A 25,777-nucleotide genomic window follows, 5' to 3' on the forward strand; every position below is an offset into this window, starting at 1 on the left:
TGCAGCAGGCAAAGTCCACACCCAACAGCCACAAAGGGGGTGGGAGAAATCCACAGTGGTAGCTGAGACTCCACAGGGCCAATGGAGGGCACTTATTGCCCACCATACTGATGGATCCTTTCTTTCCCTGGCCAAGGAATCAAACCTGGTCTGAAATGGGGGAAAGATATGAAGGTTAGGCAGGGACCACTTGCACTAAGCAAGGTGTTCTTCCCACAGAATCTTCCTCTATTTTTTCCCCTTACACTGTTTTTCTATTGTTTTCCTTTTCTTAGTGAGAGGGCCCTCATCCCAACTCTGTTTTTTGTAGGGTAGTCAACAGAGGAATGGCCCCTGTTGGCTGAGAACTGCAAATTCAACAGGACACATTTGAGATACTCTAAACAGATATTAACAGCCTTTAAAATGCCTTTTCAGTCCCAAACTCAATTCCAAACTTCAGTCAGTGGCCCTAGAAAGAAAAACCACGTCTGAGGGATCCAAAGCCAGGCACTATGTAAATGGGCTGAACCAATTCCTGCTGACTGAACCCTCTACCCCATGGAAGGAGGCTATGCTTCATGGCATAAACAGGCCCAGAGAACTCAAAGTTTGCTGACAGCAGGGGGAAATGGAGGCACAGGTAAGGGTAGTTAATTCCTATTCTCCAGGTTTTCCCTGCTTCATGGGTACATACCTCAGTTGTACCTATGGCCGAGGATAAGGAGTAGAAAGTGTAAGGACACTTGCTTTCTCTCTCCATCACACCCTGAGTTTTCACTGAAAGAAGGAAGGGATAAGGGATGCCTCTATTCCTTGTCTTTCAGACTGGGAAACCAGTTCTCTTCACCACCCCCAGCCTATACTCTTTTGATGTATATCTTGAACCATTGGGACTACTTTGACCCTCAGAATCTGGAGGAAAAACACCACGTAGCTCTCTGCACAATGGTTTGGCCAAACTATAAAGGACTGGCTTGGCCTCAAGAAAGAACCATTCATTTCATTACCATCTAACAATTGGAACTTTTCTGTAGATGTGAGGACAGATGGTCTGAGGCACCATATTTGCAGGCTTTCTATACTTTGAAGGCAATCCAGACCTTTGTTGACAATGTAGGATTGATCCAGCCACCCTGTTTGCCATCTTAGAGATGGCTGCAAGGGGCAAGCCCAGGAAAGTAAAGATACAAGTCCCAGAGGCACTCCCAGCAGAGAATCCAGATCTCTCAAGCCCTTCTCCTCCAGGTCCATCCTGACCTCCCTGTACAGCTTCAGCCTCTCACTTGCTCCCTTCTAAAAATCCACAATCTAACCAAGTCCCAGTCTCACTCCTTCCCCTCCAAGAGATGCCCAGTGCAATTGGGTCCAGTGAGGTCCAGTTTCCTTCTCCCTACTTAAAGCAAATTAAAGGGGATCTTGGCAAGTTTTCAGATCATCCTGATAGATATATAGAGGCTTTCCAGAATTTCACTCAAATATTTGAACTCTCCTGGAGAAATATTATGTTACCTTTGAATCAGACTCTGATGGACATTGAGAAGTAGTCTGCTCTGCCTGTTGCAGAGGGATTTGGGGATGAGCTTTGTATCACACATAGAATCAGGAAAGGGGGTGAAAACTAACCAACCAGAAGAAAAGCAGTACCAATGGATGACCCTAAATAGGATTCCAATGATGAGGTGGAAGACTGGAAGAGAAGGCACTTTCAGGTGTCCATAATGGAAAGGTTTACATAGAACTAGGACTAAACCTCTCAATTATACAAAGTTGTCCATGATTGACAAGGGATTTCATAAAAATCCCACTGCCTTCCTGGAAAGTCTAAGAGAGGCCTTGGTAAAAGCATACCTTTCTATTTTCTAATTCAGCTGAGGGACAGCTAATCCTAAAGGATAAATGTATTACTCAGACAGCTCCTGATATCAGGAGGAAGCTACAAAAACAGGTCCTGGAACCAGAAAGTACATTAGAGGATCTCCTGAAAGTGGCTACCTTGGTCTTTTATAATAGAGAGATGGAGGCCCAGGAAAAAGAGAAGATACAGGAAAGAGACAGAAGCTTTAGTGGCAACTAGGCAAGTCCACAAACCCCAGAATTCTCAAGGTGCACCTGTTAATTGCTAAAGATGTGACAAGAATAGCTATCTCTCTTCTAAAAGTTTATTTGCTCCAACACAAGGTTTAATTTCTTTCACCAGGGTGAAATAGCTTGGGATACAAAGTTGCTGTTAGTATATTTTATTTCTTATTTCTGTAATCTTTGGCACTAAATTCTTTCCTTGTATAATACACATGTTTAACCCACGCATATTTAACCTTATAAAACTTTTTTTTTCTGTCATGCCTAGAAGCCATCAAATTCCAAATAGTCAGACAAACAGAGCCTCAGATGATTACTCCTATTTTCTAGAAACTCTTACATAGACCTCTGGGAGAAATCTCACTACTGTTATTTTTTTCCCCAAAAAACAAAGCCCCCTGTCAGCAGGAAACAGCTAAGACTTGTCATCTTCTCTATTCTCATGGCAGTTAGATGTATCTCTTCAAAGGGGGGAAATGATACAAGAGTGCTGGGAAAAGCACAATCCCTTTAAATACAGATAGGGTGGCAGGGAGGAAAGAGCTAGGTAGAAGATAGTGTGGTCCCTGGCTAGAGCTCCACCCCGATGGACCTAGATAAGGACAGGCATTTCCTGCCCAAATGCTGAATTTCCCAAGACCACTCTGGCCTGCCATGCCCCTACCCTGGGCCTATAAAAACCTAAGACCCTAGCAGTCACACACACAAGCAACTGGATATCAGGAGGAACACATCAGCAGAAGAAGATGTAAGTGGGTGGTCATAAAGAGGCCATTGGGTGGAGCACTCTAGCAAAAGAGCACACTGACAAAGACAGATCAGGCAGAGTTTGGCTGAAACAGTTGGAGGAGAGCCGAGGCCATGGAGTGGCCCAATGCCAGGGGAACACCATCTCCCTTCTGGCTCCCTCATCAGATGAGAGCTAATTCCACTCAATAAAACGTTGTACTCATTCTCCAAGGCCACATATGATCCGTTATTTCCAGCATACCAAGGCAAGAACTCGGGCTACAGAAATTCCTGTTTTGTGATAAGGAAGGGGGTGTAATTGAGCTAGTTATCATAAGACAACTATAGGCATACTAAAAAAAACACCCTGTAACACATGCTCACTGGGGCTTCAGGAGCTGTAAACACTCACCCCTAGACACTGCTATGGGGTTAGATCCCCATAGCATACCTATCTGTATGCTCCCCTAGGGGTTGGAGCAGCAAGAGACTGAAAAAGTGAGCCACACCTCCATTGCATGCCCTGGGATGAGAATGAGGGAACCTTTCTCATTTCAGAGCTACAGGATTCTAGGAATATACATGTATGCTTTCTAAGTTATCACAGATATTTTCACCAAGTATTTTGGCATGGTACAACAGAGCTCTTCGGCCTTCTACATAGCTGGGTGGTTTTTTAAATTTTGTTTTGTTTTCCACCACCTGATCACCAAGACAATAATACATATTTTTACTTTCTGTATTTTGACAGCACTCTACCTGGTACCAGCTGCAGTAAAGTTAAACTCAGTGGACTTATAGAAGTTCATTTCTACATTTATGTGTAGTCTAATCATATGTTTAACAAGTGAACTTCCATGCAGAGAGTCTCTCCTTCTACCTTGTGTTTCCTCTATTACCTAAGACTGGGAAGTCTCTAGCATCTAGCCAGATGTCAAAAAAAGAGAAAGATATGTTTATGTGGCAGGAGTGGTTTTAAATCAGACATTAAAGTACCCACATTCTGCCCATATTCCAGAGGCCAGAACTCAATCACCTGCTGGTACCTGCTATGTACCAGGAGATAAAGAAAATGAGTTTTGGTAAATACATTACAGCCTCTGTCATACACAACTCTCACATTGCTCCCATTATATCATTTTAAAAATATAAATTTCATTATCCTATTAGATAAAACATCAATGAGCTTATTAGGAGAAGACAGGTTTGGAGATTCTGGCATAATCAGAAATCAACAATTTGATGTTTAGGATTTTATAATATTACAGGTAGAAAGAGGAACCTCAAAGATCAGCCAGTCTTACTATCTCATGTTACAGACTAATAAACTGAGACTCAGTTGGGCATAAGGAATCAGTGGTAGACACGGAACTGGAATACTGGTCTCCTCCTACTTAGGTCAGGGTTTTTGCTGTATGCCTCCCTGGCCTTAATTCTTCCTAAATCTTTAAAGTTACTGTATGCTGATAAGCCCAAATATAACTTTATTTTAAATTTTACATGTAACTTTTACTAAATACAGGAAATAAACTGGCATCTAATTAGAGGAAAAATAAAAATCTTTGGTCAGAGTTTCAGTGGAAATAAGTTATGTGGTTTATGTAATCCTAAAGGAGATATATATTTTTCTCTACAAATATAGAATAAATTTCACCTGAAAGTTGTTTCTCAGACCTTTTTAAACTGCTTAAACCTGGAGGATCAATCAGATCAAAGCAGAGAAAAACTATCACTTTTGTAAAACTAAACAAATATGAAATTGAGAAATGTTTGCAAAAAGTTCAGGAAGAAACAACGGGTAATGGGAAAAACACAAATTAATTGTTGAAAGAAATAGAAACCAGTTATACCCTTCCACTATGACTTTTTATCCTTAGGATAGATGATTATCCTCTTCAGATCTACAAATAGTGGTTTCTCCTCTGCCTCATTTCTGAGGTTGTGGTCAAGACAAAATGAGATCATGTATACAATAGCAACTTGCAAGTTAAAAATCACTGTTCTTCAAATAATCAACAATAAATCTACTTTATCCTGTAAATAGCTATTAAAATCTATTGTGGTCTATGCATCCCTCATAGAGCAATATGAATATACATAATTTACTAAATTAGTTGTTACTCTGTTTCATAATTATTTTAGCTGTAAAACTGTAGCTACACTAAATTTCTAATGCTTTATCTACACAATCATATGGGAAACATCATCAGAAATTAAAAATACAAAACATACATTTAGAAAAGCATTTACAAAATGAAAAACATAGTGAGCTGTTATAAGTTTATTTTAACAACTAACAAGGTCATATAGTAGTAAACTGATAAAGAGAAATATTATTTAAGAATGAGGTCTTTGTAAGTCAAATACTGAGGAAAGAAATATTTGATGATAAATGTCCAAGAGTAGGAGAGTGGAGGTGATAACCTGGTATAAAGGGTCAAACACAATAATGGGTAGAATCAATAGCAGTTTAACTTAAGATAATAGCAATTTATTTTATTGGGAATTGTGTGGGTGCAAAAAATAACCCCTATTGAGAATTACTCTACATGTCTATATGGATTGGGTTTCTTTTCTTCAGCCGATCATAAAAAATGCCAAAAAGTATTCTGGAAAACTGACTTTTATTATTGGAGGGACATGTTACATAGTTTTAAAGGTCTTCACCTTCTGCTGCAGATTTTATAATAAAACATAATTTATTATGTAGAAATGGTTTCCATCTACAGACTGACTCAGAAGAAGAGCTAAGAAGAAACCTAATATTGGCAAGTCTCCTAGTTGTTCTCCAGTAAGACAACCTCCATCTGCACCTCCATTCCTTCCTCTAATCCAAAACCTATAGAGTTTTCTGAGTTTCTAGACTTCCAACCTGGAGGAATGCAGGCCCTGATATATGTCCAGAAATAGACCTAAGTCTCTGCAGAAAGATTGGCTGTGGTAATCCTGGTGACCTGCAGAGACAGCCTCCCAAACTGTGGTTCCTGAAGTCAGGCTGCTTATTTTCATTCAGAGAAATAGTAGATAGCTACAACTCAAAATAATTTTCAAGGTCTCTGAAAAATTAGGACCTTAATGCAATGGGAATACCAACATATGAATGCATTTTTCTTAAAAAAATAAAAGTGGTGAAGGACCAATTAACATTGTATTTCCACCTAGTTCTCCAATCATTGGTAGGCCTCCTGTTGTCCATTCACTAGCCTCTTTGTTTGCCTACATAATAGTGAGCTGTTTGCTAATTCCTTTTGGTAATATTCCTTGGAACTCTGAATGACATTTTTAGTATGACAATTATGGTTGCCAAAGCTCCTAGAAAATGAGATCATGCTTGTTACACCTAAAAAGTACAGGAAAGACAGAGAAGAAAACAAGCATATTGAGACAGAATTCCCATTTTATTGAGGATTCAGACTAAAATGATATAATTTTGCTCAACTTTTGTTCAAGGTATATTCTGACATTTCAGCAGTCTTCCAATTCAATGATTTGAAGGAAAAAATATAAACGGGCATAGTTCTGGCTCAAACTGGTTCTTTTCTTGGGAAGAAAACTGATACATTTTTAATTTAATACAAGATTAATATTTGAGTTCAGTTCAAGATTCAGAAAATCAGTATGGCTAATTCCAGTTTAAAATTTGATTCAGATCTCTTTTTTTAACTGCTCATTGTATCAGTCATGCCTCAAAAAAAGAAAAATATATACATTTTTAAATTTTTATTAATATATAAAAATATATATTAGCTAGTTCCAGAGAAAATTAAAATCATATCATTAATGGCTTTGAAAAGAACCAAGAATCTCATTAGGATTCAAACTAAGCACAAACTTTCTGTTTTCACAAGTTAGATTATACAAATGTACTATTTCTAAGAATAAGCACTTAGAATAAAACCCGGACATATTTTTAGTAAATATTAACTCCATCCCTCTTTTCCTAGAGCAACCAATATCTAATATTTTCTGGAAGGATTATAAATCATTCTATTACAAAGACACATACACACATATGTTCATTGCAGTACTGTTCACAATAGCAAAGGCCTGCAACCAACCCAAATGCCCATCGATGATAGACTGGTCAGGGAAAATGTGGCACATATACACCATGGAATATTATGCAGCCATCAAAAACGATGAGTTCGTGTCCTTTGTAGGAACATGGATGAACCTAGAAATCATAATTCTTAGCAAACTGACACAAGAACAGAAAATCAAATACCACATGTTCCCACTCATAGGCGGGTGTTGAACAATGAGAACATATGGACACAGGGAGGGGAGCATTACATACTGGGGTCTGTTGGGGGGAATAGGGGAGGACCAGTGGGGGTAGAGATTTTGGGAAGGGATAACATGGGGAGAAATGCCAGATATAGGTGACAGGGGGATGGAGGCAGCAAACCACATTGCCATGTATGTACCTATGCAACAATCCTGCATGATCTGCACATGTACCCCAGAACCTAAAGTGCAATAAGAGATATACACACACACACACACACACACACACACACACATATACAAATATATAATTTGAAAAATTAAAAAAAAAATCCTAAATTAAAAATTCTAAATCTTCATTTCTTTTTATGAATTAATGTGCTGCATTACAATGTTATAAATTTTATATATAGTAATATTTAGTAACTTGACATACACATATGTATACACACATGCATACACATATAAAGGGTAGTAGATAAGGAGTTTTTAGTTCACTGAAGAGCAAGAGAAAGGCAAGAAGTAAATCAACAAAAACTGATCAATCCAACAGTTGAAGGTCTCTAAGATTCTTTTCTGGATCAAAACACACAGCTTAGAAATTATTATCTCTAAGTGCATTTGGTAGGATGGTTTATTGAGCTATTGTGTGATTTGTTCAAACAGAATTTTTCCTTCTCCATTCCAAGGAGGCCTCTCCTTATAATTTTGAGATGAATAAACAGATTTTATTCTGATGAGAGCAGAGGAAAGAGGTAGAATTGGAGAGGGGGAAATGGAAAAGCATCATTGTAGATTCATAGAGTAGTTCCTGTTCCAAGCAATACCTCAGAGATAAGGCAAAGGGCAGTGACACCATGCAACAACCCCAGGCCCACCATACACCTGTTTAGAAAGAAAATAGCAGAACACAAAGCTTCAAGATACTGAAAACCTGTATTAGTTTCTCTATTGCTGCTATAAAAAATTAGCACAAACTTTATAGTTTAAAACACAAATATTGGCCAGGAGCAGTGCCTCATGCCTGTAATCCCACACTTTTGGAGGCTGAGGAGGGCAGATCACTTGAGGTCAGGAGTTTGAGAGCAGCCTGGCCAACATGGTAAAACTCTATCTCTATGAAAAATCCAAAAATTAGCTGGGTGTGGTGACCCATACTTGTAATCCCAGCTACCTGGGAGGCTGAGGTTGAAGAATTGTTTAAACGCAGGAAGTGGAGGTTGCAGTGAGCCAAGACCATGCCACTGCACTCCAGCCTGGGTGACAGAGCAAGACTCCATCTCAAAACACATACACACACACACACACACACACACACACACACACACACACACACACACAAATGTATTATCTTACAGTTCTGGGATCAGAAATTCAAAATGGGTTTTACTTCCCTAAAATCAAGATGTCAGAAGAAAAGGAATGCATTTTTTCTGGAGGCTTGAGAAGAGAATCTATTTCCTTCACCTTTCTAGCTATTAAATGTCACCTTTGGGTCGGATCCAAGATGGCCATTTAGGAACAGCTCAGGATTACAGCTCCCAGTGAAAGTGAAGAGGGTGAGTGGACGCCCCGTTTTTATTGCCCACAGACTAGGAAATTCCCAGGCAGAGGAGCTCCATGGTCGCCAGCGCGGCTGTTTTGGCCAGCGAGGCTGTGCCGGCCAGCGCCGCTGCTTTGCCCCCCGCGGCTGCTTTGTCGGCACCCTGGAGCAGCAGTTCTCCATACAAAATACACCGGTCTGGGTGCCCTTTTGGCTGGCGATTGGAGCCATGGGAAGTCGCCCATTCACTGGTTCAAAAAGAGGACTGAGCAGAGAACCAGGACAGTAGATTCCCGGGCAAAAAAAAAAAAAAAGCGCCACAAACCTCAGTGCCGCTGTTTAAGCCAGCGCAGTGAGTGGCCGCAGGGGAAAACAAACAGACCCTGGAGCCTCTTCAACAGGCGACTGGAACACCAACTTAAAAAAGGCTCTGAGGCAGGGAGCCAGGCAATCAGGCTCAGCTGGTCCCACACCCACAAAAGAACAGCAACCAGAAACTCTGGATTGAGACTTTCACAGCAAGCGCAGCTGAACCCAGGACAGTCCAGCTCTGTGGGGTAGGGGCGTCCGACATTACCAAGGCAGCCCACCAGGACACACTCGGCCAATGCTGAGGCAGCCCGCCGTTGCCAAAGCAACCCGCCATTGATGAGGCAGCTCGCCGTTGCCAAGGCAACCCGCCACAGCAGACAGACTCCGCCATAACAGAGGCGGGCCAGCATCGCCAAAGCAGTTCTAACTACACCCATATAAACAGGACTGCAGGGAAGTTCACTCGGCAGCGGGGCGGAGCCCACAGCAGCTCAGCAAAGCCTCTATAGGCCGACAGTGACTAGGCTGCCTCCTTGCTGGGCAGGGCAGCTCTGAAGGAAAAAAATAAAATAAAAAGAAGGCGGCAGCATAACGGAAACTCATAAATAAAGCCGTAAATCCCTGGGACAGAGCACCTGGGAACAAAAAGCAGTTTATGAGTTCTGCTGCAGCACACCTAAAGGTACCTGCCCAGCAGCTCTGAATGAACAACAACAGAGCTCACAGCTCACCATTTGAGCTCCCATAAAGAAGAGACCGTCTCCTCAAGCAGCTCCCTGACCCCTACATATCCAAAGAGACACCTCATAAAAGAGAGATCAGATTGACACTAGGCGGGTATCCTTCTGGGACAAAGATAGCAGAAGAAGAAAACTGGTAACAACCCTTGCTGTTCAGCAGCTGCTGCAGGTGAACCCCAGGCAAGCAGGGCCTGGAATGAACCTCAGTAGACCTACAGCAGACGGGCCAGACTGTCAGAAGGAAAACCAAGAAACAGAAATAACCTCATCATCAACAAACAGAACATCATCAACAAACAGTCAATCTGAAAGATTTGAGACCCAATCTGAAAGCCAGCAACTACAGAGTCGACAGATGGATAAATCCTTAAAGATGGGAAGAAACCAGCGCAAAAAGGATGAAAACACCCGAAACCAGAACACCTCTCCTCCTACAAGGGATCACAACTCCTCACCAGCAAGGGAACAAGGATGGAAGGAGAACGAGTGTGATGAAATGACAGAATCAGACTTCAGAAGGTGGGTAGTAAGAAACTTCTGTGAACTTATAGAACATGTTCTAACCAAATGCAAAGAAACTAAGAACCTTGAAAAAAGATTTGACGAAATGCTAACGAGAATGGACAAAATAGAAAGGAATATAAGTGAATTGATGGAGTGGAAAAACGCAACACGAGAACTTCGTGAAGCATGCACAAGTATCAACAGCCGAATGGACCAAGCAGAAGAAAGGATATCAGAGGCCGAAGATCAACTCAATGAAATAAAACGGGAAGGCAAGACTGGAGAAAAAAGGGTAAAAAGGAATGAACAAAGTCTCCAAGAAATGTGAGACTATGTGAAAAGACCTAATCTACATTTGATAGGTGTACCCGAATGCGACGAAGAGAATGAATCCAAGCTGGAAAATACTCTTCAGGATATTATCCAGGAAAACTTCCCCAACCTTGCAAGGCAGGCAAACATTCAACTCCAGTAAATACAGAGAACACCACAAAGATATTCGTCAAGAAGAGCAACCCCAAGGCACATAATCGTCAGATTCACCAGGGTTGAAATGAAGGAGAAACTACTAAGGGCAGCCAGAGAGAAAGGTCGGGTTACCCACAAAGGGAAGCCCATCAGACTCACAGCAGATCTCTCAGCAGAAACCCTACAAGCCAGAAGAGAGTGGGGGCCAATATTCAACATCCTTAAAGAAAAGGACTTTCAACCCAAAATCTCCTATCCAGCCAAACTAAGCTTCATAAGTGAAGGAAAAATAAAATCCTTTGGGAACATGCAAGTACTCAGAGATTTCGTCACCACCAGGCCAGCTCTACAAGAGCTCCTGAAAGAGGCTCTACACATATAAAGGAACAACAAGTACCAGCTCAACTAAAGAGCAAAACACCCAGCTAGCACCAAAATGGCAGTATCAAATTCACATATAACAATATTAACCCTAAATGTAAATGGACTAAATGCCCCAATCAAAAGACACAGACTGGCAAATTGGATAAAAAGACAAAACCCATCGGTGTGCTGTATCCAGGAAACCAATCTCACATGCAAGGACACACAAAGGCTCAAAATAAAGGGATGGAGGAAGATTTACCAAGCAAATGGAGAGCAAAAAAAAGCAGGAGTTGCAATTCTCATCTCTGATAAATTAGACTTTAAAGCAACAAAGATCATAAGAGACAAAGAGGGACATTACATAATGGTAAAAGGATCAATGCAACAAGAAGAGCTAACGATCCTAAATATATACGCACCCAATACAGGAGCACCCAGATACATAAGGCAAGTTCTTAATGACTTACAAAGAGACTTAGACTCCCACACAATTATAGTGGGAGACTTTTACACCCCATTGTCAATATTAGACAGATCAACCAGACAGAAAATTAACAAGGATATCCAGGACTTGAACTCAGACCTGGAACAAGCAAACCTAATAGACATTTACAGAACTCTCCACCCTAAATCCACAGAATATACATTCTTCTCAGCACCACATCACACCTACTCTAAAATTGACCACATAATTGGGAGTAAATCACTCCTCAGCAAATGCAAAAGAACGGAAATCGTAACAAACAGTCTCTCAGACCACAGTGCAATCAAGTTAGAACTCCGAATTCAAAAACTGACTCAGAACCGCACAGCTTCATGGAAACTGAACAACTTGCTCTTGAATGTTGACTGGATAAACAATGAAATGAAGACAGAAATAAAGATGTTCTTCAAAACCAGCGAGAATGAAGACACAACATACCAGAATCTCTGGGACACATTTAAAGCAGTCTCAAGAGGAAAATATATAGCAATAAGTGCCCACATGAGAAGCAAGGAGAGATCAAAAATTGACACCCTATCGTCAAAACTGAAAGAGTTAGAGGAGCAAGATCAAAAAAACTCAAAGTCTAGCAGAAGACAAGACATAGCTAAGATCAGAGCAGAACAGAAGGAGATAGAGACACAAAAAAACCCTTCAAAAAATCAATAAATCCAGGAGCTGGTTTTTTGAAAAGATCAACAAAATAGACAGACCACTAGCCAGATTAATAAAAAAGAAAAGAGAGAATAACCAAATTGATGCAATAAAAAATGATAAAGGGGATATCACCACAGATTCCACAGAAATTCAAACCATTATCAGAGATTATTACAAACAACTCTATGCACACAAACTAATAAACATGGAAGAAATGGATGAATTCCTGGACACTTGCCTCCTCCCAAGCCTAAACCAGGAAGAAGCCGAAATCCTGAACAGACCCATAACGAGGTCTGAAGTTGAGGCAGCAATTAAGAGCTTACAACCAAAAAAAAGCCCAGGTCCAGATGGGTTCACAGCTGAATGCTACCATACATACAAAGAGGAGCTGGTACCATTCCTTCTGAAACTATTCCAAACAATACAAAAAGAGGGAATTCTTCCCAAATCATTTTATGACACCAACATCATCCTGATTCCAAAACCTGGCAGAGACTCAACAAGAAAAGAAAACTTTAGGCCAATATCCATGATGAACATAGATGCAAAAATCTTCAATAAAATACTGACAAGCCGATTGCAACAGCACATCAAAAAGCTTATCCACCATGATCAAGTAGGCTTCATCCCGAGGATGCAAGGCTGGTTCAACATACGCAAGTCTATAAACGTAATTCACCACATAAACAGAATCAAAGACAAAAACCACATGATTATCTCAGTTGATGCAGAGAAGGTCTTTGACAAAATTCAACAGCCCTTTATGCTAAAAACCCTCAATAAGCTAGGTATTGATGGAACGTATTTCAAAATAATAAAAGCTATTTATGACAAATCAACAGCCAATATCATGCTGAATGTCAAAAACTGGAAGCATTCCCCTTGAAATGTGGCACCAGACAAGGATGCCCGCTCTCACCACTGCTATTCAATATAGTATTAGAAGTTCTAGCCAGAGCAATCAGGCAAGAAAAAGAAATAAAGGGCATTCAAATAGGAAAGGAGGAAGTCAAATTGTCTCTATTTGCAGACGACATGATTGTATATCTAGAAGACCCCATCGTCTCAGCCCCAAACCTCCTGAAACTGATAAGCAAGTTCAGCAAAGTCTCAGGATACAAAATCAATGTGCAAAAATCACATGCATTCCTATACACCAATAACAGACTTAAAGAGAGCCAAATCAAGAACAAACTTCCATTCACAATTGCCACAAAGAGAATAAAATACCTAGGAATACAACTAACAAGGAACGTAAAGGACCTCTTCAAGGAGAACTACAAGCCACTGCTCAACGAAATAAGAGAGGACACAAACAGATGGAGAAACATTCCATGTTCATGGTTAGGAAGAATCAATATCGTGAAAATGGCCATACTGCCCAAAGTAATTTACAGATTCAATGCTATCCCCATCAAGCTACCAATGACCTTCTTTGCAGAACTGGAAAAAACCACCTTAAACTTCATATGGAACCAAAAGAGAGCCCGCATAGCCAAGTCAATTCTAAGCAAAAACAACAAAGCGGGGGCCATCACACTACCGGACTTCAAACTATATTACAAGGATACAGTAATCAAAACAGCATGGTACTGGTATCAAAACAGAGATATAGACCAATGGAACAGAACAGAGGTCTCGGAGGCAACACAACATATCTACAACCATCTGATCTTTGACAAACCAGACAAAAACAAGCAATGGGGAAAGGATTCCCTGTTAAATAAATGGTGTTGGGAAAGCTGGTTAGCCATGTGCAGAAAGCAGAAACTGGACCCCTTCCTGACACCTTACACTAAAATTAACTCCAGATGGATTAAAGACTTAAACATAAGACCTAACACCATAAAAGCCCTAGAAGAAAATCTAGGCAAAACCATTTAAGACATAGGTGTAGGCAAGGACTTCATGACCAAAACACCAAAAGCATTGACAACAAAAGCCAAAATAGACAAATGGGACCTAATCAAACTCCACAGCTTCTGCACAGCAAAAGAAACAATCATTAGAGTGAATCGGCAACCGAAGGAATGGGAAAAATTTTTTGCAGTTCACCCATCTGACAAAGGACTGATATCCAGAATTTAAAAGAACTGAAACAGATTTACAAGAAAAAAACTAACAAGCCCATTCAAAAGTGGGCAAAGGATATGAACAGACAATTTACAAAAGAAGACATACATGAGGCCAACAAACATATGAAAAAATGCTCATCATCACTGGTCATCAAAGAAATGCAAATCAAAACAACATTGAGATACCATCTCACGCCAGTTAGAATGGCGATCATTAAAAAATCTGGAGACAACAGATGCTGGAGAGGATGTGGAGAAATAGGAACACTTTTACACTGTTGGTGGGAGTGTGAATTAGTTCTACCATTGTGGAAGACAGTGTGGCGATTCCTCAAGGACCTAGAAATAGAAATTCCATTCGAGCCAGCAATCCCATTACTGGGTATATATCCAAAGGATTACAAATCATTCTACTGTAAGGACACATGCACACGAATGTTCATTGCAGCACTGTTTACAATAGCAAAGACCAGGAACCAACCCAAATGCCCATCGACGATAGACTGGATAGGGAAAATGTGGCACATATACACCATGGAATATTATGCAGCCATCAAAAACAATGAGTTTGGGTCCTTTGTAGGGACATGGATGAACCTGGAAACCATCATTCAGCAAACTGACACAAGAGCAGAAGATCAAACACCGCATGTTCTCACTCATAGGTGGGTGTTGAACAATGAGAACACATGGACACAGGGAGGGGAGCACTACACACTGGGGTCAGTTGGGGGGAAATAGGGGAGGGACGGTGGGGGGTGGGGAGCTGGGGAGAGATAGCAAGGGGAGAAATGCCAGATGTAGGTGATCGGGACAAGGAAGGCTGCAAACCACACTGCCACGTGTGTACCTATGCAACAATTTTGCATGTTCTTCACACGTACCCCAAAACCTAAAATGCAATAAAATAAATAAATGGGAAAGAAAAAAGAAATAAAATAAATAAATAAATAAATAAATGTCACCTTTATTGTTTGGCTCCTGGCACCCTCTTCCTTGCCTCATGGCCCCTTCCTCCATATTCAAAGCTAACAGCATAGCATTCTCAATCTTCCCTCTTTCTCCAAGCTCTGCTTCCCTTGTCACATCTCCCCTTTAACTCCGACCTTCTTACCTCTCTCTTATAAGGACACCTGTGATTACATTGCACTCATCTGGAAAATCCAGTCTTGCAAATGAAGGCATCAGGGGTTATCATGATGAACTGGAGATTCAATTTCTCCAATCTCCATATATCTCGTAAGTCATGGGATTCTTGCGCAGCATCAAAAGGGGAAGTAAATCACATTGATAGCTAAGAACAGAACTCAAAGTCCAAATTATGTTGATAGTAAGAAAAATTTTAAATGTGACATTTTCTGCAGGACTAGGTATGAAAGGAAAAAAAGAAAAAAACGTAATGTGACATGTCTTGTGTGTGGAGTAATTTTTGTGCCTACAACAAATAGCTTTGTTTTGTTTTTTTAAATGCATTACCCCTGAGTTATTACCATTGAACCTGCTCTACCAAAGTTAAATGGACAATTAACAAGCATCCACAAAACACCTAACATGTGCAGAGCACTGTACTAGAAACTGCAAGTAATGTGAAAGAAATAGAAAATAGGCCTTTCACCTTAGGTAGAAATTTGTACAAAATCCATAGATGAGACTACTAACGGGAAAAGGACGGTAACAAGACTATGAAGCACACTAAAGTATATTTTATAAATAATAAGTTTTTAGCCACCCAGACTCTTCCTACCTTTTATTCTCACTGAATTGGTATATTTTTCTCAAAGAATTACTTTACAGAATTCTCATAAGGAAGTCTATAAAAGGAAGCTTTTCTGGTCAAAGAAGCTTAGGAATATATCAACTTCTCATTTTTAATTATTGTAGCAATGGCTCAGAGAAGTTCGACACCAAAGAAATTATTTTTACTGTAACTCAGTGTTTCAAAACATATTTTTGCCTATAGCCTTTTCCCTCATAATCCTTACTACTATCCCTCTTTGTCAAATGCTGATTTATTGAAATGATCACTTTTTTTAGACCATTTATTAAAGGCAGAAACAGAAAACCAAAGATTGCATGTTCTCACTTCTAAGTGGGAGCTAAATGATAAGAACTCATGAATACAAAGAAGGGAACAACAGACACTGGGGTCTACTTGAGAGTTAAGGATGAGAGGAGGGAGAGGAGCAGAAAAGATAACAATTGGGTACTGGGATTAATACCTGTACAGCAGCATTATTTTATTTGCTCTAATAGGACAACCTCGCTCCATAACCCTTATTACTATTAATGAAAACAACCCATTTCTAATTAACTCAAACAAATGCCTAGCCATCTGTAGTATCTTCACTGTATTTCTCATTTCCAACAGTATTTCTCCCACTTCACCTCCTGAAATAACCATACCAATCTACCTTAAACTCACATCCCTAGGCTTAACCACCTTGGGCCTATTGCTAGCAATAGAACTTAATCCCATAACTAGTAACCTCAAACTAAGTTTTCCAATTAAAACGTGAACTTTTCTAATATACTAGGATTTTACCCAACCGCAATCCACCGTTTAACCCCTTACTCAAGCCTACACACAAGCCAAAATCTGGCTTCACTTTTACTAGATCTAATTTATTAGAAAAGTCTATACCAAAAAAAATTTCACAAACCCAAATTTCTGCCTCCATCATTACATCCACTCAAAAAGGCCTAGTTAAACTTTGTTTTCTCTCTTTCTCTATTCCACCTATTCTAACTTTATTGTTGATTTTCTAACCTACACCTCCAGTAAGTTCAATTGCAGTAAGAATACTTACAAATAATGATCAACAAGTAACCACCATCCATCAAACCCCATAACTATACAAAGCAGCTGCACCTGTAGAATCCTCATGGATCAACCCCAGCCCATTACCCTCAAGAATTATTCAACTCGCCATGCCATTAAAATTAATTGTAATTACCATCCCTTCATATTCATCCATTCACCAAATGAATCCTTAGCCATTGCCACAGTGTAACCAAAAGCAACCATCCTACCACCTAAATAAATCAAGATTATAAGCCCTACAAAAGCCCCACCAAAATTCAATACAATGCCACAACCCACAGCACCACTAATAATCAACCCTAAACCCCCATAAATAGGAGAAGGCTTTAAAGAAAAACCTATAAATCCTATTACTAAAAGAATATTTAATGAAAATAAAGCACATGTCATTATTCCCAAGTGGGCTATAATCATGACAAATGATATGAAAAACCATTGTTATATTTCAACTGTAAGAATACTAAAGATCAATACCCACAAAACACATCCACTAAAAAAAATTATCAACCATTCCTGTATCGATCTTCGCACACCATCCAACATCTTTAGATGATAGAATTTTGACTCACTTCTCAGTGCCTGCCTAATTCTCCAAATCACCACAGGACTATTCCTAGCCATGCACTACACATCAGACACTTTGGCTGCCTTCTCTTCAGTTGCCCATATCAACCAAAATGTATACTATGGTTGGATAATCCACTATTTCCATGCCAATGACATGTCAATATTTTTTATTTGACTTTTCCTACACATTGACCAAGGCTTATATTATGGGTCATTTTTATTTCTAGAAACCTGAAACATTGGTATTATTCTCTTATTCACAACTATAGCACCAGCATTTATAGGCTATGTACTCCCATGAGGCCAAATATCATATTGAGACACTATGGTAATTACAAATATATTAGCAGTCATCCCATACATTGGTTCCGATCTTGTACAATAAATCTGAGGCTGATTCTCAGTCAACAAACCAACCTACACATAATTTTTCACCTTCCACTTCATCTTACCTTTCATCACTGCCACTTTAGCAACTGTTCACCTCTTATTCTTACATGAAACAGGGTCAAAGAACCCCTCATTAATTTCATCAGACCCTAACAAAAATCATTTTTCACCCCTATTACACAACTAAAGACATTCTAGGATTAATTTTTCTTCTCCTCCTTTTAGTAAGCTTTGTACTATTCTCACACAACCTTCTGAGTGAACCAGATAATTATATCCTAGCTAACTCTCTCAACACCCCACATTAAACCAGAATGGTATTTCTTACTTGCATACACAATCCTATGATCCATCCCCCAACAAACTAGGAGGTGTCCTAGCCCTCATACCCTCCATCCTCATCCTAGAAATTATTCTCACACTTCATATATCGAAACAACAAAGCACAATATTCTGACCACTAAGTCAATGCTTATTCTGAATTCTAGTAGCTGATCTAGTTTGAGGGTCAAACTGATGATAATAAAGAGATAATCGACTGGTGGACCTCCAATTATCCTCACCCTTATACCACTCACCACTCTAATAGAAAACAATTGTATTTAAATAAAAATGTCCTTGTAGTATAGTTCAATACTCTGGTCTTATAAAACAGAAATAGAGAATCCTTCTTTCCAGGACAATCAGGGAAAAAGTACTTTCACTTCACTGTCAAAAACAAGAGACTAGATACAGCCTAGAAAAGTCTGAAAATTCTATTTTAGATGTGGCCAATCTCAACAGCTATCCCTCAATTGATGCTATTTTTTTTAGTTTTTCCTAACCCCACTAAACCAATACTCCACTTTTCACAACAGATACAACTCAGCCACTATTTAATACTACTGTCACACCTTATATAGAACTCTTCAGAAATACACCTATATCTCATACTGTAAAGCAACTACACCCCAATTTTAAATAGTCCTCTTAACCAAATCTCTGCTGACTCAACTTCCAACCTGCAAGTCGAAGCCCCCATAAATAACCACCTACAATATTTTCTCCTCCTATTGCAACTTCATTTTCATACACCTACAAAGTTAATGTAGCTTAACCCTTCAAAGCAAGACACTGAAAATGTCTAGATGGGTTCACACAACCCCATAAATAGATAGGTTTGATCCTGGCCTTTCTATTAACTTTCAGTGAGATTACACATGCAAGCATCCCCACCCCAATGAAAATGTCCTCTAGGTTGCCCAAAACAAAAGGAGCAAGTACACAAATTCAGCTCAAAACACTTTACTCAGCCATGACCCCACGGGAAACAGCAGTGACAAAACTTAGCAATAAATGAAAGTTCAACTAAGCTACACTAATCTATAAAGTGGGTCAATTTTGTGCCAGCGACTGAAGCCATACGATTAACTACAGATAATAGAACTCAGTGTAAAGAGTGTTTAAGGCCTATTCTCAATAAAGCTAATCTCCATCTAAGTTGTGAAAAACCCCAGCTAAAATAAAATATTCTATGAAAGTGGCTTTAGTTCCCTGAAGACATAATAGCTAAGAACCAAACTGGAATTAGATGTCCCATTATGCTTAGCCCTAAACTTTAATGGTTACACTAACAAAACCATTCACTAGAACACTACAAGCAACAGCTTAAAACTCAAAAGACTTGGCGGTGCTTTATATCCCTCTAGAGGAGCCTATTCTATAATTGATAGACCCTGATATACCTCATCACCTCTTGCCCTCAGCCTATATACCATCATCTTCAGCAAACCCTAACAAAGTAAGTGTATGTATATACATAAAAACATTATGTAGCTCATGAAGTGGCAAGAAATGGGCTACATTTTCTATCACTTAGAAAATCTCATGATAACCTTTATGAAATCTAAAGACCCAAGGAGGATTTAGCAGTAAACCAAGATTTACTGCTTGGTTGAATAAGGCCATGAAGCATGCATACACTATCCATCACTCTCCTCAAATATTTTTCTAGAGATTATAATACTAAGATTATATTACTAAGATTATATTACTCATATATAAGTCATAACATGGTAAGTGTACTGGAAAGTGAGCTTGGACAAAACAAAGTGTAGCTTAACCTAAAGCAACCAGCTTACACCCAGAAGATTTCATCACAACCTGATCACTTTGAGCTATCTCTAGCCCTTAATCCTATAAATAATATTAACAAGTTATTTCAAGCAAACCATTTACCCTAAATAAAAGCATAGGTGATAGAAATTTGTACCGCAGCACAATAGATACAGTACTCTAAGGGAAAGATGAAAGAACTAAATCAAGCATTAAAAAGCAAAGATAAATCCTTTTACTTTCTGCATAGTGTACTAACTAGAAATAACTTTACATAGAGAACCATAGCAATGTCCCCCAAAACCAGATGAGCTACTCAAGGATAGCTAGAAGAGCACACCCATCTATATGGCAAAATAGTGAGAAAAATCTATGAGTAGTGGCAACAAACCTATAGAGGCTGGTGATTGCTGGTTGTCCAATACAGAATCTTAGTTCAATTTTAAACTTACCCACAGAACTACTTAATCCCTCTGTAAGTTTAACTGTTTGTCTAAAGAGGGACAGCTCTTTAGACCCTAGGAAACAACCTTTTCCCAGAGAGTAAAAAATGATATTATCGGCCGGGCGCAGTGGCTCACGCCTGTAATCCCAGCACTTTGGGAGGCCGAGGCGGGTGGATCACGAGGTCAAGAGATCGAGACAATCCTGGTCAGCGTGGTGAAACCCCGTCTCTACTAAAAATACAAAAAATTAGCTGGGCATGGTGGCGCGTGCCTGTAATCCCAGCTACTCAGGAGGCTGAGGCAGGAGAATTGCCTGAACCCAGGAGGCAAAGGTTGCAGTGAGCCAAGATCGCGCCATTGCACTCCAGCCTGGGTAACAAGAGTGAAACTCCGTCTCAAAAAAAAAAAAAAAAAAAAAAAAAAAAAGATATTATCATCATTGGCCTAAAAGTAGTCACCAATTAAGAAAGCGTTCAAGCTCAATATCTGTTTTTAACTTTATCCACCTTACTGACTCCCAACATTACATTGGACTAATCTATTACTCAGTAGAAGCAACAATGTTAATATAAGTAACATGAAAATATTCTCCATTGCATAAGCTTATATCAGACTGGAATAACCACTGACAGTTTAACAGCCCAATATTAATAAACTGTGTACTAAATATCCTACTGTTTACACTGTTAACACAGGCATGCTGTAAGGAAAGACTACAAGAAGTAAAAGGAATTCAGCAAACCTTGCCATGCCTGTTTACCAAAAACATCACCTTTAGCACTACCAGTATTAGAGTCACTTCCTGCCCAGTGACATATGTTCAATGGCTGCGGTACCCTGACCATGCAAAAGTAGCATATGTAATCACTTGTTCCCTAAATAGGGACTGAATAGGAATGGCCACAAGATGGCTTAGCTGTCTGTTACTTTCATGAATGGCCACAAGAGGGTTTAGCTGTCTGTTACTTTTAATCAGTGAAATTAATCTAACTGTGAAGAGGCAGACAAAAATAAGACAAGAAGACCCTATGGAGCTTCAATTCATTAATGCAAATGATACTCAAAAAGACCTAAAGGCACTAACCTACTACCCCTGCATTAAAAATTTGGGTTGGGGTGGCCTCGGAGTATAATTCAACCTCTGAACAACCTAGACTAAGACCACACCAGTCTAAGTGAACTAGCACACACTGATCAATAATTTGATCAACAGAGCAAGTTACTCTAGGGTTAACAGTGCAATCCTATTCTAGAGTTCATATCGACAATAGGGTTTACGACCTGAATGTTCCATCAGGACATCCTAATGGTGCAGCTGCTATTAAGGGTTTGTTTGTTGAATGATTAAAGTCCTATGTGATCTGAGTTCAGACCAGAGAAATCCAGGTCAGTTTCTATCCAATATTTCTCCCAGTCTGAAAGCACAAGACAAATAGGGCCCACTTTATAAAGCGCCCTCATCCAATGGATGACATCATCTCAATCTAACAAACCGCTACGTATCCTGCCCAAGAACAGGGCTTTTTAAGATGGCAGAGCCCAGTAATTGCATAAAACTTAAAACTTTATAATCAGAGGTTCAACTCCTCTTCTTAACAGTATGCCTATAATTAACATTCTCCTACTAATTATTCCAACTATAATTGCTATAGCATTTATAACACTCATTTAACAAAAAATCTTAGGCTACATACAGCCATGCAAAGGACCTAACATGGTAGGCTCCTGCAGAGTGCTCCAATCATGTGCTGATGCAATACAATTTTTCATCAAAGAACCTCTAAGTCCCTCAACATCTACCATAACCCTTCACATTATTGCTCTAACCTTAGCCCTTTCCATTGTCCTCCTCTTATAAACTCCTCTCCCCATACCAGGCCCCCTAATTAATTTTAACATAGGCCTTCTATTTATACTAGCTACATCAAGACTAGCCATCTACTCCATCTTATGATCAGAATGAGCAGCCAATTCTCATTAATCTGTACAGATTAATAATCTGTACAACAAACCCCCATGACGAGTTTATTTACTAACAAACCTTTACATGTACCATAAAATATAAAATAATTGTTAAAAAATAAATTTTAAAAATGTTTATATTTTAAAAGCCCAGCTACCACATGGCCTACTGGACATAATAGATATCTACTAAATAATGTAAATATTTAATATGATAAATGTCCATTTCTTTCTTTTAATTTTTGTACTCTTTGGTTTTACAGTTCAATAAAACTGACTCCCTGAAGCTCTTTGTTTTAGTAACTTTAAGATTAAAAGTTGACAAACACTTTTTGAAAATCTGAGTAGATTACATTCATCAGTCCTCCTAATTCATCAGTGTATTTAGAGGTAGCATATTATGGGAGGGTAAGTGGTTGCAACCTCTTCTCAACTCTGCCTGTAACCAGCAGTGTGATCCCATGCAAAGCCCATGGTCTTCTAGCAATCAATGCACTCACTGGAAAAACAAGAGGATGAACTAGACGATCTTCACGGCTCCTTGCAACTCTGTTATTTACACACATTCTTTATCTAGATATTCATTTCTTCAAAGGATGCCAATGTGTTAGATAAGAATGACTTATTCTGAAAAAAACATGCTATCTTCCAACTCCACCCTCATCTCAATAGTTCATTTGTTTGTGTTCAGTGACTATCCTTTATTATAGATTTTACCAGCTTTCCTAGTGTGGTTGCAAAGGAAATATATATCCTTGGTGCAGTTTATAATCTTACAGAGTATTATGGACTGAATCATATACCCCCAAAACACATATATTGAAGCCCTAATTCCCAGTATGACTGCATTTGGAGATGGGGGCTTTAAGAAGGTAGTTAAAGTAAAACAAGGTTATAGGAATGATGCTTTAAACCAATAGAACTGATCCTTAATCCAATAGAACTTGTCCTTGTAGGAAGAAGTAGTGACACCAGGATTGGGCACACACATATAAAGGGCTATATGAGAATGCAGTGAAAAGGCAACCATCTATAAGCCAAAAGGAGAGACCTCAAAGGAAACCGGGAGTGAAGCAATCAAGCCTGCTCACACCTTAATCTCAAACTTCCAGTTTGTAGAATTGAGAGAAAATTAATTTCCATTGTTTAAACCACCCAATCTGTAGTACTTTGTTATGGCAGACCTAGCAAACTGATACACTAAGCAAATATAATCTATATGTAGACACAAGAAGCAAAGGGTAAACAATATGTGACTGGGGATAATCAAATGAAAATGCACATACTTTCAATAGGGACTACAGCAATTATTTGTTCTACATTTTAGAATAACTGAGGAAGTATAATTGGAATGTTCATACGATGAAGAAATGATGAATGCTTAAGGTAATGGATGCCCAATAGGCCATGATGTGATTGTTTTAATACATTTTACACCTGTATTAAAATATCTCATATACGCCATAAATATATACACTACAACAAAAACACATAAAAATTTAAAATTGGGGGGAAAAACAAGTTTTATCTCAGTTACTTCCATAAAGCTAGTTTGACTGTCTTATATATTTAAATATTGAAACTTTAAAAGAGATTATACTAGGTCAGTACTTTCCACAGTGTTTTTTTTTTTTTTTTTTAAATTTTTTTACTGCCATAGGTTTTTGGGGAACAGGTGGTGTTTGGTTATATGACTAACTTCTTTAGTGGTGATTTGTAGAATTTTGGCGCACTTATCACCCTAAGCAGTAAACACTGAACCCAATTTGTAGTCTTTTATCCCTCACTCACTTCCCACACTTTCCCCCTGAGTTTCCAAAGTCCATTGTGTCATTCTTATGCCTTTACATCCTCATAACTTAGCTTCCACTTATGAGTGAGAACATATGATGTTTGGTTTTCTATTCCTGAGTTACTTCACTTGGAATAATAGTCTCCAATCTCATCCAAGTTGCTGCAAATGCCATTAATTTATTCCTTTTTATGACTGAGTGCATTCCATCACACACACACACACACACACCCCAAACTTTCTTTATCCACTCATTGATTGATAGGCATTTGGGTTGGCTCCAAGATTTTGCAATTGCAACGTGTGCTGCTGTAAGCATGCATGTACAAGTATCATTTTGATATAATGACTTCTTTTCCTCTGGGTAAATACCCAGTACTGCGATTGCTGAATCAAATGGTAGTTCTACTTGTAATTCTTTAAGGAATCTCCACACTGTTTCCCATACTGTTTGTATTACTTTACTTTCCCACCAGCAGTGTAGAAGTGTTCCCTGTTCACCATATCCATGCCAACATCTATTATTTTTTTATTATGGCCATTCTTGTAAGAGTAAGGTAGTATCACATTGTGCTTTTGATTTTTATTTCCCTGATAATTAGTGATGTTGAGCATTTTCTCATTTGTTTGTTGGTCATTTCTATATCATCTGTTGAGAATTTTCTACTCATGTCCTTAGCACGCTTTTGGATAAGATTTTTTTTTCTTGCTAATTTGTTTGAGTTTATTGTAGATTCTGGATATTAATCCCTTTTCAGATGTATAGATTGTGAATATGTTCTCTCACTCTGTGAGTTGTCTGTTTACTCTGCTGACTGTTACTTTTGCTGTAAAAATGCTCTTTAGTTTGATTAAGTCCCAGCTATTTATCTTTGATTTATTGCATTTGCTTTTGGGTACTTGGTCATGAAATTCTTACCGAAGCCAATGTCTAGAAGAAACTTTTGATGTTATCTTCTAGCATTTTTTAGTTTCAGCCTAAGATTTAAGTCTTTGATCCATCTTGAGTTGATTTTTGTGTAAGGTGAGAGATGAGGATCAAGTTTCATTCTCCTACATGTGACTAGCGAATTATCCCAGCACCATTTCTGGAAAACGGTGTCCTTTCCCCACTTCCAATCATGGCAGAAGGCAAAGGGGAGCACAGTGTCTCACATGGTAGAAGCAGGAGCAAGAGAGAGGAGGGGGTGCTACACACTTTTAAACAGCCTAATCTCAAAAGAACTCTCTCACTATCATAAGAATAGCACCAAGAGGATGGTGCAAAACCATTCATGAGAAACACCTTTATGATCCAATTACCTCCCACCAGGCCCTGCCTCCAACACTGGAGATCACAATTTGACTTCAGATTTGGGTGGGGACACAAATCCAAACCTCATCAGTCATTTTTATAATATTAATTCTTCTAATCTATGAGTACAAAATATCTTTCCATTTTTTGTATGTTCCTCAATTTCTTTCATCAGTGTTTTGTCGCTTTCATTGCAGATAAAGCTTTCATCTCTTTTGTTAAATTTATTTCTGGATGGGATT

General features: G+C 39.0%; 1 long non-coding RNA gene across 1 annotated transcript; it reads right to left on the reverse strand.

Annotated features, from left to right (window-relative positions):
• Window positions 1-543: 543 nt before the first annotated feature.
• LOC116549077 lies at window positions 544-21,103 on the reverse strand. The gene is made up of 4 exons (XR_004267702.1): window positions 21,015-21,103; window positions 13,325-13,336; window positions 11,522-11,526; window positions 544-556 (listed from the first exon to the last, which is right to left on the reverse strand). It is a non-coding gene; the product is annotated as an uncharacterized LOC116549077 (long non-coding RNA).
• Window positions 21,104-25,777: the final 4,674 nt, after the last annotated feature.

Source organism: Sapajus apella, unplaced genomic scaffold (assembly GCF_009761245.1).
Source record: "Sapajus apella isolate SASKATOON/1434 unplaced genomic scaffold, GSC_monkey_1.0 scaffold6, whole genome shotgun sequence".
In the NCBI taxonomy this organism is placed as follows: Eukaryota; Metazoa; Chordata; class Mammalia; order Primates; family Cebidae; genus Sapajus; species Sapajus apella.